This window comes from Bufo gargarizans, chromosome 9, assembly GCF_014858855.1.
Source record: "Bufo gargarizans isolate SCDJY-AF-19 chromosome 9, ASM1485885v1, whole genome shotgun sequence".
Classification (NCBI taxonomy): domain Eukaryota; kingdom Metazoa; phylum Chordata; class Amphibia; order Anura; family Bufonidae; genus Bufo; species Bufo gargarizans.
Window position 1 is genome coordinate 20,554,186 of NC_058088.1, and position 12,086 is coordinate 20,566,271.

General features: G+C 45.5%; 1 protein-coding gene across 1 annotated transcript in view; it reads right to left on the reverse strand.

Annotated features, from left to right (window-relative positions):
* Positions 1-1,210: 1,210 nt before the first annotated feature.
* Positions 1,211-12,086, reverse strand: part of LOC122919682 (class I histocompatibility antigen, F10 alpha chain-like) — an 82,291-nt gene continuing 71,415 nt past the window's right edge. The window contains exon 8 of the mRNA XM_044268849.1: positions 1,211-1,377. The gene's annotated coding sequence lies outside the window, so the exon portion shown is untranslated. The remainder of the gene's footprint in view (positions 1,378-12,086) is intronic.

Below are 12,086 nucleotides of genomic sequence, written 5' to 3' on the forward strand. Positions count from 1 at the left end.
ACAGAATGAATAACAGAATTTCTCTAAAGGCAATCGATTATGCATTCCGTCATGGAATTGCGTTATGGTCCGTGGTAACGGAATCCATAACGCAATTCACCTTTAACCAGTAAATGAATTGCAAATGAATTTTATAAACGGAAATTCGCTCATCTCTACTCACGTTCTATCACCAAACTGCTCATCTCCTGCACAACCTGAGCTTGTTCCTCCATAGAAGACACACAATCCTGGTGTATGACTGAGTACAACTAATCAGCGGACATATCTCAGTACAAAAATAATTCTGTAACATTCCCACGTACTTGCTGTCAATATCTAATCACTATGATCGCAACCTAATCGCTCACTGGAATCAAATTCACCCAAAATTTCATATTCTTCTACCCATTACCAATAATTTTTCCTTGTAGCTATTATCTTACCTATCATCAAAAGCTTCTCTGTATAGTTACTAAACTATCTATGATCAATAGTTTTTCCTTATAGTTACTACGTTATCTATAATCAATAGCTCCATCCTTATAGCTAATATGCTGCCTCTTAATAACAATAAACCCTTACCTATAACATATAATAGACAGACAATAACACAAAGGCTATAAGCCAAAAGCCAGGCGTGCAAGCCAACAACCTATCGATGAGATAGGACCTGCTCATTATCATTAGGGTGACCAAAAAATTTAAAAACTTATTTTTTGGATGCTAGCTAACTCTTCTCTCACTTCCTAGGAAGGCTTGTAGCTTGTAGCTAGTAAGTGGCTTGTATTAACTTTCTGTACATGATAAATGCCACTTACTGAAGTGAGACAACCCCTTTAACGCATAATGGCGTACATGTATGGTATTTGCCCGCAGGTGTATAATGTGGCCATCTAAAGAGAGCCCACTCCATACACGGCGGGTGTCGGCTGTACAATACATGGCGGGAGCAGTCATTTAACCCCTCAGGTGCCGCAATCAATGCCTAGAGAGCTGAAACTAAAACCTTCCCGGACACCTGATGTACCTGTGTGCCAAATTTCGTGATTGTAAATGCAATGGTGCGGATTCCTTTAGCGGACACAGACACACACACATAAACTCAGCTTTATATATTAGATGCTGCGATCATGTATGAACGCAGCATCTCAGGGGTACAATGACAGAGATTGCACCCACTAGTTGCAAAGAAATGCACTTTATGCAGAAGTGGATTTTTTTTATAAAATTCGGTGAAGCAGCCGAATCGAACTTTAGTAAACTTATCTCATCTCTAATTATTGTATATGGCAGGTTTCTCCGACATTACACACAATTGAATAAAGTAATGACAGAAGGAAAGGTGAGATTCCTCGTCGTCCAGAAGAATGGAAGCTCATGGCCGCCCGCCTGGATCTGTGAAGAAAAAATGTACAAAATGTTCTCATTAGAAGTCATTACACCGATCCAGTAATATGATAACAATGGCCGAGGAGACCAGAATATATACGCGTCACTGCATGAGGTTTATTACAACAACAAATGATGTAAGGTGCGAGATCCCCCGTGAGCGCGGGATTTACAGTAATAGAGACATAGGGGGAGATTTATCAAACTGCTGTAAATGAAAATTGCGCGAAGGACTTTTTTTCCCATCTAAAATAACGGATCTCAGATGGAAATGGCTCAAATGGATGGAAAATGTGCACAACTGAGCATAATGGTCGCTTAAAAGACCGGATCCATTTTTTCCGTATTTTTCTGTTCTTCTGACTATCAAAAGAACTGAAAAATAAACTGTGATGTGAAGCCGGCCGTAGCCCCTATAATACAGTGGAGAATGTAGGGGCAGATTTACTGATCTTATAGATGGCGCAGATTTATCACAGGGGCTCAGGCTGAAGGAGAATACTGGTGCAGGGACAGACACTTTACTGACTCTATACCGACTAGGGCTGGGCGATTATGACAAAATCGTGATTAACTGAACATTTAACCTTTCATGTGAAAACACACCCCTTTTCAGTTAAGCCACACCCCTTTCAGACTAGGCACATAAACCATCTATAAGCATAGATGCGACAAATTACCCAACGTTTTGGAGCAATTTATGCCAAAATGTAGGTGCAATAAGAGCTGTGGGAGATCTCACCTGTACACAGAAGTGTGTCACAGAAATATCCGAAGTTGATTCGCATAAAACTTCGTTCTAATACTGTACGGAACAGGAGCCGAACCAGAGTTCGGGAAATGTTTTTTTTACAGTGCAAATTAATTAATAATAACTTGTAATTACTAACTACGAATTAGTAATACCTTCGGCTCATCAGAGCCAATACATTCTAATATCGTACAGAGCTCCTGATCCGTACAGTATTGGAACAAAGTTTTATCCGAAGTCGATTCGCTCATCCCTACATCAAGCAAAAACTTGAAATAAGACATAAGTACAAAGGCACAGCTTAAAAGGGATTGTTAATCACTGTATAACCAGTCATAGGGCACATGGAAGCAATCAGGTAACGAACACACCTGTGTATTCACCCACACTAGACAACAGCTTTAGGCCCCATGCACACGGCCGTTGTTCAGGGCCGTGTGCGGGCCGTGGAACCGCGGCCTGGATCCCTTCCTGTGAGCTGGAGCGCACGGCGTCACTGGTTGCTAGGACGCCGTGCGCTCCCTGCTGCCGGCACAGAACAGTAATACACTGGTACGATCTATACCAGTGTATTACTGTACTGTGCCGGCAGCAGGGGGCGCACGGCGTCCTAGCAACCAGTGACGCCGTGCGCTCCAGCTCACAGGAAGGGATCCAGGCCGCGGTTCCACGGCCCGCACACGGCCCTGAACAACGGCCGTGTGCATGGGGCCTTATGCTGAGGTGACAAAAGTAAGGCTACTTTCACACTTGCGTTCGGGGTTCCGCTTGTGAGCTCCATTTGAAGGCTCTCACAAGCGGCCCCGAACGGATCCGTACAGCCCCAATGCATTCTGAGTGGATGTGGATCCGCTCAGAATGCCTCAGTTTGGCACCGTTTGACCTCCGTTCCGCTCAGCAGGCGGACATCCGAACGCAGCTTGCAGCGTTTTGGTGTCCGCCTGGCCGTGCGGAGCCAAACGGATCCGTCCAGACTTACAATGCAAGTCAATGGGGACGGATCCGTTTGACGTTGACACAATATGGTGCAATTGCAAACGGATCTGTCCCCCATTGACTTTCAATGTAAAGTCAGGAGTCCCTATTAATATACCATCAGATCGGAGTTTTCTCCAATCCGATGGTATATTTTAACTTGAAGCGTCACCATGGGAACGCCTCTATGTTAGAATATACTATCAGATTTGAGTTAGATCGTGAAACTCAGATCCGACAGTAAATTCTAACACAGAGGCGTTCCCATGGTGATGGGGACGCTTCAAGTTAGAATATACTAAAAGAACTGTGTACATGACTGCCCCCTGCTGCCTGGCAGCACCCGATCTCTTACAGGGGGCCGTGATCCGCACAATTAACCCCTCAGGTGCCGCACCTGAGGGGTTAATTGTGCGTATTATAGCCCCCTGTAAGAGATCGGGTGCTGCCAGGCAGCAGGGGGCATACCCCCCTCCCTCCCCTGTATTTAATACATTGGTGGCCATTGCGGCCCCCCCTCCCTCCCCTGTATTTAACTCATTGGTGGCTAGTACGGCCCCCCTCCCTCCCTCCCCTGTATTTAACTCATTGGTGGCCAGTGCAGCCCCCCTCCCCTGTATTTAACTCATTGGTGGCCAGTGCGGCCCCCCTCCCTCCCCTGTATTTAACTCATTGGTGGCCAGTGCGGCCCCCCTCCCTCCCACCCCTGTATTTAACTCATTGGTGGCCAGTGCGGCTCCCCTCCCTCCCTACCCTGTATTTAACTCATTGGTGGCCAGTGCGGCCTCCCTCCCTCCCCTGTATTTAACTCATTGGTGGCCAGTGCGGCCCCCCTCCCTCCCCCCCTAATTAAAATCCCCCCCACCCCCCCATCATTGGTGGCAGCAGAGAGTTCCGATCGGAGTCCCAGTTTAATCGCTGGGGCTCCGATCGATAACCATGCAACCAGGACGCTACTGCAGTCCTGGTTGCCATGGTTACTTAGCAATTTTAGAAGCATTATACTTACCTGCGATGTCTGTGACCGGCCAGGCGCTCCTCCTACTGGTAAGTGAAAGGTCTGTGCGGCGCATTGCTTATAGCACAGACCTTTCACTTACCAGTAGGAGGAACGCCCGGCCGGTCACAGACAGCGCAGGTAAGTATAATGCTTCTAAAATTGCTAAGTAACCATGGCAGCCAGGACTGCAGTAGCGTCCTGGTTGCCATGGTTACCGATCGGAGCCCCAGCGATTAAACTGGGACTCCGATCAGAACTCTCCGCTGCCACCAATGATGGGGGGGGTGGGGGGGGATTTTAATTAGGGGGGGATTTTAATTAGGGGGGGGAGGGGGGCCGCACTGGCCACCAATGAGTTAAATACAGGGGAGGGAGGGGGGCCGCACTGGCCACCAATGAGTTAAATACAGGGGAGGGGGGCCGCACTGGCCACCAATGAGTTAAATACAGGGGAGGGAGGGGGGCCGCACTGGCCACCAATTAGTTAAATACAGGGGAGGGGGGGGGGGCCGTACTGGCCACCAATGAGTTAAATACAAGGGAGGGAGGGAGGGGGGGCCGCACTGGCTACCAATTAATTAAATACAGGGGAGGGAGGGGGGGTCTGCCCCCTGCTGCCTGGCAGCACCCGATCTCTTACAGGGGGTTATGATACGCACAATTAAACCCTCAGGTGCGGCACCTGAGGGGTTAATTGTGCGGATCACAGTCCCCTGTAAGAGATCGGGTGCTGCCAGGCAGCAGGGGGCAGTCATGTACAGAGTTCTTTTAGTATATTCTAACTTGAAGCGTCCCCATCACCATGGGAACGCCTCTGTGTTAGAATATACTGTCGGATCTGAGGTTTCACGAAGTGAAAAATCTGATCTGAAAAAAACTGTTATGCAGACGGATCCGTTTTGAACGGATACCATCGTTTGCATTATAGGAGCGGATCCGTCTGTGCAGTGAAGTGTGAAAGTAGCCTAAGGCTAAATCTAGACAACAGTTGTTAAACTGGTCCATTTTTAATGGCTGTTTTTTCACAGATGCCTTTCTAGAACATGAATATCAATCCATGCCATACGGCTATATAAGTCCTATCTGCACAATCCCCGTACAGATAGCTCGTATATAAACGTTATGGCAGCTCTTTAATCCAAGCGCTGCAAAATGCTTGGATTGAAGCTTCTGCCTCTGCACTGCCACTGACAGTGCACAGTCCAGTAATGCCAGTAAGGGACCAATCAGAGTGGTCCCTTATCGACGATCGATCTGATTGGTTAGTCTGTGCAGGCTAACCAATCGGATCGCGACAGTGTAAAAGTGCCTGTTCCAGGGTCTGATCTGCATTCTGCAGATGAGAGCCTGAAATCAGGCAGTGTGTGCTCCGTGCCCCCGATCTGTAAGCCCCATCTGGGCCCCCTGCATTAAACTGTGACGCCCCCCCTTCCCCACCGTGCGCCCTGCCTCCACAACTTTTGTCTTTGCCGGCCATGCGCTCTCCCTGACGGCATCTGTGCCCGCCTGCCCCCATCCATGTAGTCTGCCCCCATGAGTGTCCTCTGCCCCCATCCCTTACCTGTGCCCCCTTGTGAGGTCCCCCCTGCTGTATGTGATGGCGGCGGCTCTGTTCCTGAGCTGCCGCCATCAGCAGCGAGTGTCAGCTGTATGCTGACACTCTGCTGTAACCCCTTAGATGCCGCAGTCAGCAGCATCCAAGAGGTTAACAGAGGGAGGGGGCTCCCTCTCTTAACCATCGGGCTGCTGCTTGCAAAGGCGTCCAGTGTTGCCATCTATTAGTGTAAAACTGATAGCATTATACTTTGCAATGCATTAGCATTGCAAAGTATAGAACAGGCATCAACCCCACTGGATCGTCAAGATCCAAGTGGGACTTGATAAAAAAAAAAAAAAAAAGAGAGTGCAAAAAAAAAAAAAAAAAAAAAAGGGAAATTAAAAATAAAATTCATTGACTTTTCCCATATTCACTCTTTTATAAAAGATAAAAAAAAAAATAATAATAATAATAAACTACACATAATTGGCATCGCTGTAAAGATCTGATCTATATAATGATCATGATACTAATCCCGCGTGGTGACCGCTGTACAAAAAAAACCCCAAAAAAACAATTGCTGTTTTTTTTGCCTTACCTCCCAATTTTTTTTAATAAAAGCGATCAAAAAGTCATATGCAACGCAAAAATTATGCCAATAAAAACTATCGCCCATCCAACAAAAAATAGTCACTTTTGGGGGGTTTCTACTGTAGGGGTGCCTTAGTGTGCCTTTAAATATGATATTACACCTAAAAGCCATTCCAGCAAAATCTGTCCCCAAAAAAACGTATGTTGCTCCTTTTCTTCTGAACCCTGCCATGTGCCCATACAGCTGTTTACGAACATAAATGGGGTGTTTCTGTAAACTGCAGAATCAGGATAATAAATATTGAGGTTCATTTTGCTGCTAACCCTTGCTATGTTTTAGGAAAAATTAGATTAAAATAAAAAATCGGTACAAATACTGAAAATTTTTAAATTTCACCTCTATTTTCCTTTAATTCTTGTGGAACACCTAAAGGGTTAACATAGTTTGTATAACCATTTTTAAGTAATTAGAGGGGTGTAAAATGGGGTCATTTATGGGTGGTTTCTAGTATCTAAGGACCTCAAAGTGACTTCAGAACTGAAATGGTCCTTGAAAACTTTGGTTTTGAAAATTTTACAGAAAATTAGAAAAATTGCTTCTTAAATTCTAAGCCTTCTAACATCTTAAAAATATCAAGTGTATATTAGCATCAATTTGAAAATTAAAGTAGACCTATAGGGAATCTTAAGTAAAAACTATTTAATGAGGTATCACTATCTGTCTTTAATGCGTAGAAATTCAAATTTAGAAAAATATTTTTTTTTTTTAAATCTGTAAATTTGGGATTTTTTATAATATAAAGGTAAAACTTATCGACCCAAATTTACCCCTAACATCAAATACGAGATGTCACAAGAAAACAATCTCAGAATGGCTCAGATAAATAAAAGCATTCAAAAGTTATTACCACATAAAGTGACACTAAAGTGAAATTAAGCCTGGTCACGAAGGTGAAAAATGGCTTGGTCTTGAAAGGGTTAAAGACAGCCCCCTTGAATTGTATGTGGGGCTGTCCATACGTGAAAACAGACATGTCAGATTTTTTGAATGGCCGTCGTGTGAATGTAACTTTAAGGGCTTGTCCTATGAATAATATTGTACGGTTTTCAAAGCAGCCCCCGGATCTGAATACTTTTGTAATTGCATGTAATTAAACATTTTGCATGGCCACTGAGTTACTCAGTGAATCTATCTATACCGTCATCTGCTACTGCTATTTGCCCTCTCATTTCTATGTCCTGTTCACTGAGATGGAAGCACATGCTCAATTTCATCCTTCAACTGCCACCAGCCGCAGCAGAAAGTGCATGCCCCCTGAGAAAGCGCACTCCTCCTAAGCGGACAGCCTGAAATACACCTAGCTGAACAATTGGAGCAATGAATGGGGAGATCTCTGGATCCATGTGAGGTACAGGGCTGGTTCTAGTTCTATTAGAAAGAGATGGTCATGTACTATATGATTTCTGATTTTCATTTTTATATTAAGAGGGTTCTCCGGGAATTAAGAAAATGAAAACACTTAAATATTACTTTATAATAATTATATTCTTCTCAAATAACTTTATTTATAATGGCTCGTTTTGTCTGGGGAGCAATCATCAGGAGAAACAAGATGGCCGCCGTCCCATTAGTTTACACAAAACCTGTCCTGATCACACAGGATGACAAGTTACCTTACAACACTGAGATAAAGAGCTGCCTCATCCTCCTCTCTGCTCTACTTGTCAGGGATTATGATTCTGAATACAGATGATAAGAATTTAATTCAGGAGAAGACATGAAGTACAGAGAGGACGGACAGGACAGGCTGTGGTAATGGAGACTGCATTCAAGTGCTGCTGCTCATTAACCACACCTCACCCTCCTCTCATGTCTTCTCATCATCTCCATTCCCACAGAAATTCACCTGTATACAGGAGCATAACCCCTGACAAGCAGAGAGGAGGATGAGGCAGCTCTAAAGCTCAGTGTTGTGAAGTAACTTGTCCTGCTGTGTGATAAGGACAGGTTTTGTTTGTACTAATAGGATGGCAGCCATTTTATTTCCCTTGATGATGGCTCCCTAGACAAAACGAGGCATTATAACTAAGGGAAGTGCCCGCCGGATCCGGCAAAACGTATGCCAACTGATGGCATTTGTAAGACTGATCAGGTGTCATCTGGAAAAACTGATCCGGCATTTATTTTTTTCACATTTTTTTCGGTCTGGGCGGAAGGACGGATCCACCATTGTGTTTTGAATGTCGGATCCAGCACTAATACATTCCTATGGGAAAAAATGCCGGATCCGGCATTCCGGCAAGTGTTCCGGATTTTTGGCCGGAGATAAAACCGTAGCATGCTGTGATATTATCTCCGTCCTGAACAGCCAAAAAGACTGAACTGAAGACATCCAGATGCATCCTGAACCGATTGCTCTCCATTCAGAATGCATGGGGATACAACTGATCAGTTATTTTCCAGTATTGAGCCCCTAGGACGGAACTCTATGCTGAAAAAGGAAAACGCTAGTGTGAAAGTACCCTAATAAAAGGTATTTGTGAACATATTTATTATAAAGTAATATTTAAGTATTTACATTTTCTTAATTCCCAGAGAACCTCTTTAATAATGGAAGAACTCATTTAACAGAAGATCAGATATACAACCAGTTGGAGGAACATTACCCATATCCATGATGCTATGTGGAGATACAAAAAATGTTTCAAACATGCACTGTCCAGTATTAACCCGTTACTGACCGCTTTATGTATATATACAAAGCCTGCTCATGTGTTCAGTGGGTGCCATAGCCGCCAGGTGCCCGCTATTTTAAAATACAAGCACCCGGGTCTCATGTCCGTGACTGGCAGTAACATCTATTATGGACATTTAACCCTCCAGATGCTGTGGTCCATGGTATCTGCAATTATAAAAACAGGGAGCGCCCCCCCCCCCCCATCCCGAGGATCGGGGAGCCGGAGTGTGTTTGCGGCAGCCCCTGTTCTCCTGAATGACAGCAGGCTGCTGCACATTAGTTCCTATAGAGTCTGTCTGGAATTGAACCTCCTCAATCCTGAGGATAGGTCATCCATTTAGAAAAGCGGAAAACCACTTTAAAGTGGTTGTCTGGGCTTTTAATATTGATGACCTATCCTCGGAAGAGGATAGATCAGGGTTCGACACCCAGCACCCCTGTCGATCAGCTGTATGAAGGGAAGGTACGCACGTGCCGACTCCCATCTCCCTTCCTTCTCGCTGCTGCTATGTCTATGGCGAGCATGCTGTATTGTACTACACTGACGGTCAGTGTACTTCACTGACAGTGTGCCTGCGAGGCCCATAGACTTCCGTACATGGCAGACCTTGAGGCCTAGGGTTGCCATGGCAGCCATTAGCTCCCTGTCACAGCAGCGCGGGGGAGGATCGGGGGTGATGGGGAGAGAGGGGGAGCTACTTCCCTCTGCGAACCTCATATAAGCCACAGTCAGCATTAACAACAGAATTTAAGGGTTAATTCGCCCTCATTGGCAATGCCGACGGATATAGCAGTCCTAGCCAGGCCCCTGCACTGATCGGGCGTGCACAGTTCGACATTCGGGACCCCCGCTGAGAAGGCATCGGTGCTCCCAGTAGCGCCACAGTCGTCTCCAGCTTTTCCTAGGCCAGCGACATCACGTTCATCAGTCCTGACCTAGGTACAGCTCAACCCCATTGATGTGAATGGGACTGAGCTGCGATACCAAGTACAGCCACTATACAGTGTACGGCGCTGTGCTTCGTCAAATGAGAGAAGGCTGCGGCACTACTGTGAGCACCGGTGCCTTCTCAAACAGCTGATCAGCGGGGGTCCAGGGTGTCAGACCCCCACCAATTAGATACTGATGACCTATCCAGAGGATAGGTCAGCAGTTAAAAAAATCTCAGAAAACCCCTTTAATCAGAAGCAGGATATTATATATCATAATTAATATATCACTGTTTCTTGTTATTGGTTTTGAGCCAGATTGGGGAATGTTCACATTGCTCAGGTTTTTTATCCGGAGCATTGAAGACACATTTTTGCTGATGATGATCTTTCTGGTTAGTGTCAAAAAGATGTTTGTGGCATTTTGTTGAATTACCGCAATGTGCTTTACTATAATGCAGCCGAACAGGAAAAGATGCGGCCACACCCGGTTGGGTCCTGGGCGTAAAAGCCTGCAGCGTGTGCCGAGATGGTGGCTATGGGGGAAGTGAGGGAGGGTAAGTGCTGGGTAAAGGAGTTTCCATCCACAGGTTAGCACCATATGCCCAGACACCCCTTTAATATAAATATCCCTGCACCTGGAGTCAAATGTTCCGAGATGCACTTTAAAATTTTATTATTACATAGATTCTAATTCACACATAGTGTGGAAATATACAGGTCCTCTATTTTATAGGAGATTTATTCCCTTAAAGGGGTTCTGCAGTTTGTTTAAGCTGATGAACTATTCTCTGGCTAGATCATCAGCATCTGATCGTGGGGGTCCGACACCCGGGACCCCCACCGATCAGCTGCTTGAGAAGGCAGCGGCGATCCAGGAGAGCTGCGGCCTTCTCACTGTTTACCGCTGGCCCAGTGGCTTCACGACTAGCATCAACTGGCCTGGGTGGGGCTAAGCTCCATTCAAGTGAACTGAGCATAGCCCCGCCCACGCTAGTTGATACTAGTTGTGACGTCACTGGGCCAGCGGTAAACAGTGAGAAGGCCGCGGCGCTCCTGGAGCGCCACTGCCTTCTCAAACAGCTGATCGGCGGGAGTCCCGGGTGTCGGTCCCCCACCGATCGGATGCAGAACCCCTTTAATACTGAACAGTATTTTCCTTTGGATTAGAAATGTCCATACGTTGTTGTTGTTGTAGTACTGGTGGAATTTTTGTATTGTGCTCTCTGTAAATTTGTTTCTCTGTGTTTTCATTTCCATTTGGACCTTACGTTGATGTAACAGGTGATTTCTTGCACATGGATAAAAAGAAAATGTCCCTGTCTAGTTGTGCCTAATTCTTCAAAGGTGTCTTTAGTTCTATAAAAGTGAAGTACATTCTGGTATCCTCCATTTTGTTAAAGTGAAAAAATATATATTTGTACCATGTTAGCCACTAAAGAGAAGATAAAAAAAGGAATAAGATCCCTCGGTGGTCGATACCTTTTACTGGCTAACTGAAAGGATGATGACATAATTTCAAACTTTCGAGGCTACTTGGGCCTCTTCCTCAGGCATCTGAAGATTCACATATTTATACACCAAAGTACATAGCAATAAAGAGGTAGATGAGACAAGTGATGTTAGATCAATATGAGTGGAGGAGAAAACAAACTGTAGTAGCAGTAAATTGTTGGGGCACTAATAGATGAGGATTATAGGTAATCAGTGTGAAAGTTTTATTGTCGTCCTATTGATATCCAGTCCACTAATGCAATGAACCCAAGAGGTCCACATTCCTTAAGAGATGTAGAAGGACAGAAATCCATGAGACACGTTCATTCCTGATCTGAGTGTGTCTAAGGTGGTCATGAGCTTACATGACTGCTGTCCTTATGAGATTTGAAATTCCCTTTTAACATCAATACTTTCATGTCTGTGATGTTGTGGTCACGGCTGCAAAAGTGTTTTGGTACCATTATCCTGTTAATTCATCACCGCAAACATTGCAACTAGAACCGGCAGGAGGTCGGGAAAGGCCCGTGACCCGAGCATGGCTCGTAATAAAGCGCAGTCTGCTGTGGACAGGCTCCGGGAGTTTGCCCGCGTGGAGGATCAAGATGGCGCAGGACCGTGTATGCCGTCAGTGGAGAGGACGACTGAGGCTGCTGTGTCTGAGGAGGTGGGAGCCCCGGCCAGTGAACCCTCTCTGAA